The sequence below is a fragment of the Acanthopagrus latus genome, chromosome 15 (genome assembly GCF_904848185.1).
Source record: "Acanthopagrus latus isolate v.2019 chromosome 15, fAcaLat1.1, whole genome shotgun sequence".
NCBI lineage: Eukaryota > Metazoa > Chordata > Actinopteri > Spariformes > Sparidae > Acanthopagrus > Acanthopagrus latus.
Genome location: NC_051053.1, coordinates 10,195,362 through 10,200,763, shown reverse-complemented (window position 1 = coordinate 10,200,763; position 5,402 = coordinate 10,195,362).

Below are 5,402 nucleotides of genomic sequence, written 5' to 3'. Positions count from 1 at the left end.
TGCGTTAATCGACTCCCTTCATTTCCAAACTCATGCCCGGACCAAATCAACGGCCCCTCCCAGCCAAGGGCTCCACTCTTCCTGCCGTCCATCCTCAACATCTAATATCCTCTCAAGTGGCTCACCTCCTTTTTTCTCTGTCATTGCTGCATTCACTTCACACACAATGCACCAAAACCCTCCTGCTTCCTTTTTTCTCGCAGATCTCGGCTCTCTCCTCACGCTCATCACCCTTACACTGTGAATATGATGAGACATGCCATAAATGTTATAAATATATATATATATATATATATATATATATATATATATATATATATATATATATATATACATATACATATATAAACTGGAATGTCTTAAAAAGCGCTTTTTCAATAAGGCGTAAATTGGATCTGGATCTATCCTTAGTTGGTTTTCATCCTCGTCCGTGCATAGATTTGAATAATTTCCTTGACTCCCCAGTCTCAACAAGAGGAATAGAGAAATTGACTCAGGTAGTTAAATCTTCAGGCTTGTCTTAGTTTTTTCCTGCATGCCATTATGGTAAAGCCATATAAGATAGCTGTATATAAAAACAGAGGACTCTTTCAAGTCTATTTTTCTACATATAGCTTTCAAATATCTACATGTGAATGATTGAAGAGGTCACACACTGTCACATGTCTCTCATGCAGTCTGTCAGCAGATTGACGAGATGCATTCAGACCTTAAATATCCTCCAAAAGCATGGACATTTGGTTACAAAGTGAACACTTGATTTATCCATGTTAAAAAGCAGTTTGACATTTTTTGGGAAATGCACATAGTGTCTTTCTTGTGGAGAGTGCGATAAGAAGATTGATGGCCCACCATTTTCACATCTGTAAGGTAAACATGTAGCTGGAGCTGGCTAGCTGTAACCTGACCGGCCAGATTGTTTGTGTCACTGAACCATCTGGAAAATTCACCCCAGAAACTGTTTGGAAAAGGGCAACCACTTTCAAAAAATACTTGGCAGATGATAAGCCGAACCATCTGTCTATCACTGCCTATCATGGGCAAACTTCAATGAATCAGAAGCCATATGAAATAATAAATACCACATTGGTAAATCAAACTCGTACGGAAGCCAGCCTGGAGAAGAGCAAAAGCATCTTTTGAAGAACAGTCTTCAGGGCCCTTTTATCGCTCTTCGTTTAATAAAATATACTCTCCAGCTCTGATGTAGCTGATGCCGTCTACACTAACTTCTTGAAGAGCCAGCATTGTTGTTTTCAAATGAACAGTGGCTTCTTTCTCGCTGGTCGTCACACCTAAACCACATGCATGGCTGCATGTAAGATGCTAGCGAGGCCCAACCACTGTGGTTAGACCGCAATCCAAAGATGGATTCACAAGATCACATATCACATGTGATATTGTTAATCGAGCTGCCTTGCCAGGTAAGGCTAACTGAGTTGGCAAGTACACTACACAATGCTTAGCGTAATTTTTACAGATTTACCAACTGAGCTATAGGCTAATGTATTAAGACAAATGTGTACTGGTAAGTGGATTTAGTTTCCTTTGGAATGAGTCGTTGACTGTTTCCAGTCTTAATGCTAGGCAAATTAGCTTTGCTGTGTTTTTCATGATTAGACGCTGGCGCAACGTAGCATGGGGAGCATGTGTCAGCCAAATGCCAGGGACTGTGTGACATTTGCTGCCCATACCGACAATGTCTTTGGATTGCTAACCTTGCAGCTGGTGTCGGCAAAGAAACAGTATGTCACGTAACCCTCTTAAAACAAACAAGAGGTAGGCTAGGCACTAGTCTTTATTCGGTGCCTAGCTAGCTGCTGGCAATAGCTTTCTTGTACAGTCCCAAAATATACAAATATATGTTAATAAAATAATATAATGCACACATTGACTGTGTTCAATTTTTCTCAAAACTGGAGAGTAAACAATCGCTTTTGTGGCTAGCTAGCTTCCGCATGTCCATTCTTTATGCAACACAAAGTCTCAGAGCTGCTGGCGTTAGTTTCATGTTTTACCCTACGAACATAAGAGTGGTGTCAATCTTCTTCTCTGTGAGAAAGCCAATGCATGTATTTCCAGAAAAGTCAGTTTATACCCTGAACACCAACAGAATGATCACAAACCCGTATGTATGTATGTATGTATGTTGGTGAAGTGACGTGACGCCTGCGGTGTCAGAGGGGGGCCCATGTGTTGCCACCCTGTTATCAGTGACTTCACAAGCATAGGAAAGTGTCAGACCCCCGGGATGTTTGAGGAGTACAGACATGCTGTAAAGCAAAGAACTTGCAGTTTGATTTCAAAGCTGTTCCCCTGCTGTGATATGTTGTTGGGTGGGTGGGTGGGGGGTGACAGGGTTACCGGCAATTCTGTTGAATAATGATTCCTGAATGAAGTTGTAAGGAGCATGTGTGTATGTGTACCTTGATGTGCCCAAACCAGTGTGTAAAGGATTGAAAAATGAGAATTAAAGGACTGTGATATGTTATCTTAAATGCTTCCCTAAACATATGTCCCCCAGAAGATATTGGACTTAATATTAAAATGTGTTCCTTAGGCCTGAAACACGTCGAGCTTTTAAGACACTGAATATAGTATTTAGAGTAATGTTTGCTCACCTAAAATGCATGCGTGGCTTGAAATCAATTGCCTTACTTTTAGTCCTTGCATATTACAAAAAGGTTCCCTTATTGAATAGGTCATAGTGTGTAGAACCCGTGTGTCGTTGTACTATAAAATCCTTTTGCATTTTGCGAAAACTGATCTCCATTGATTGCAATGGTTTTAAACTCCCCCACTGTCCTCTGTGTCTTCTGTAAGAGGAGACAGGTGGTCCTATAGGATTTACTGTATGTTTGTATTTGTTTTCAGCAGAAATGACTCTTCAATGTGACACCGCTGAAACGCTCCTTTTAAGTGTAATTAATTCCTCTCATGTTCTCGTCAAACAGGAAATTAGATTGAAATGATGCAAAGTTTTCCAGGCCCACACTCTTAGTGCACAACACGGGTGAACATAGCAGACTTGGATCACAGCGCTGCATGATTCGCAGTGAAGTTGTCAGCATGACTTGAATGGGAAATTGTGAAACTCTGCTAGTTCTTCTTCCAGTCAACACAGTCTTTACTGTATCCACAGAGAAAAATCAGCTCTGGAGTCAACAGTAATTTGACTGTAAAATATAGCCATTAAAATGTCACGCTCCACAGCTATTACAAGCCCCATAATAAAACAATTTGTTTGAAGTAAGCAGAGGCTGGAGATGTTGTTAATGCTCATCTTGAAGGCGTTTGATGGCGCTAATGGTGTGATCATTTATTCAGCAAAGCTATTATTTCATTGCGATCGCAGCACGATGCGTAACACCGTACTCGTATCCAGCTTCCTCTGAGGAAGAGTGCGTGAACTCCTTTTGTCAGACTGTTGAAGCCGCTTGTTTCAGGAACAAAATGTATTTACATTAATTTTGCCGGGGCACATTGCAAAGGCGGGTCAGTAAACAGCTCGGCGGCTCGGTAACAGAATGATGTATCACTGCCCCGCTTGGCTGCTTCTGATCTTTAACGAGAGACACACTGTTGGCCTTGATCCGGAGCGCGACTTCCAAAATCTGCCAGCACGTGCGCCTGTTGTTTCTTTAGTGAGGAGATGGATGATGCTGAGCCACAAAACTGCTTTCGGAGCTCTAATTTCAAAGCGACTCGAGGCGTCTGTGATCCACAGTTATGTTGACCTTCGGCTCTGTCGACATCAGCATAATCCTTACACCTTGGTGTGTGTCTCATGTTGCTTGCATCGTGGTGTAACATCCAGTTAATGTATGCAAATTCATTCTGTTTGCAAGTTGCACATTTATACCAATGATTGTACTTTTATATTTATGTATTAAAAGTAAAACCTATATGAAACAAGAAGGGGTTCCATTAAACACTGATATTTACTGGTGTTTCTATGATTGTCTTAATTCACAATTTTAAGGTTTGGTGACACAGCAGCCATTAGGTTTGGGGTTAATGACGACATAATCTGTCTTTAGTGAGGCATCCCTATTTGCTTGATTTCTTAGATAATCCTGTTTAAATGCCAAGTCACACATTGACACATTTGAAATTTCACATAAGTTTCTCACTTGCAACCATGACTTGGAAGACAACCAAGTCCTCAGATTCTGAAGAAGACTTGGATGTCTTACACTGTTACACTTGCTGAAGCGTGATCAAGGTCACACTGATCAAGGTCTAGAGTATTAAACCCTCGCCACACCCATGATTCTTACCAGGTGTCCAAATAAGGTTCATCTCCATCACTCATCTACACATCTGTAAGGATCTGACTGCTGATATTAGAGTCTGGACATGAAACTATACTAATGAAAGTCATGTTAAATCACATTGTGTGATCCTCAGGGCACATCTAACACACTCCTAGCAGACAGTCTGTTTCTGTGTAGAGTCAGAAGCCGTGCACATCACATATATTGCCCTTGGTCACCGTGGAGACTGAGATCGCATTGTTAAGACAGCTGCCTGGTCAGGAAGCACAAAGGCGAACTCGCTCTGAAAGAGACTGGGACAAGTTACCTTTAGCCTATAGAGGGGCAGTTCCTTCACAGAGGTGAATACTATTCAGAAATCAGGAACTTGTAATGTGTTCATTTCAGCTTTAGAGGGGATGGTAGGAGATAAGATAAAGGGCTGCTGGCTGTGCGGTAGTGTCATATCTAGCTGACACACAACTCTTACAGAAAAAAGTGTTGGACTGTATTAGAGCATAATGCGTCTCCTTCAAGCCTCTAAGTTAGGATCTGTAAAAATGTCACCAAAGGAGAGGCTTACTGCCTTACCTGCTAGTTTATTTGAGCAGCAAATGTCATGAATTGTTTATGGACCTGATGTGTATCAGCAATGTGTTACTAAGCGAAGACAGACAAGAGGGGCCTTCTTTCCAATTTTGATTATGTTCATGAATGCTCAGTTCACACTGGTTAACAGTGGTCCTCAGCACTGTGACCGACCAGCTTCACTAACCCATGTCTGTCCTTAAGATCTTATTACAACCAGAACACAAAGAGCTTACTGGAAGTATATCCGAACAGCGTGGATCTCCAGTAATGGGTCGATCAGGATGTTAGTCATAAAGTGGGACCTGTAATTGCATTCATTATTGAAATGAGTCTGATCCCAGCAAATTATGCGGAAAAACAACCTGCATTATCTCACTGCACAGGGGTGAAGAGGAGTCTGCGTAGAGGAAATGTGCCCCACCGTCTGCGCCCATCAGTAATTCTCTGCTTAGTAAGAAGCCAGGTTTCTACTATTAGCAGCACCATTAAACAGTCCAGTATTGTTGGAGGAATTAACACCCACCTAGAATGGCTGCAGCCCCTCTGCCTTATGCT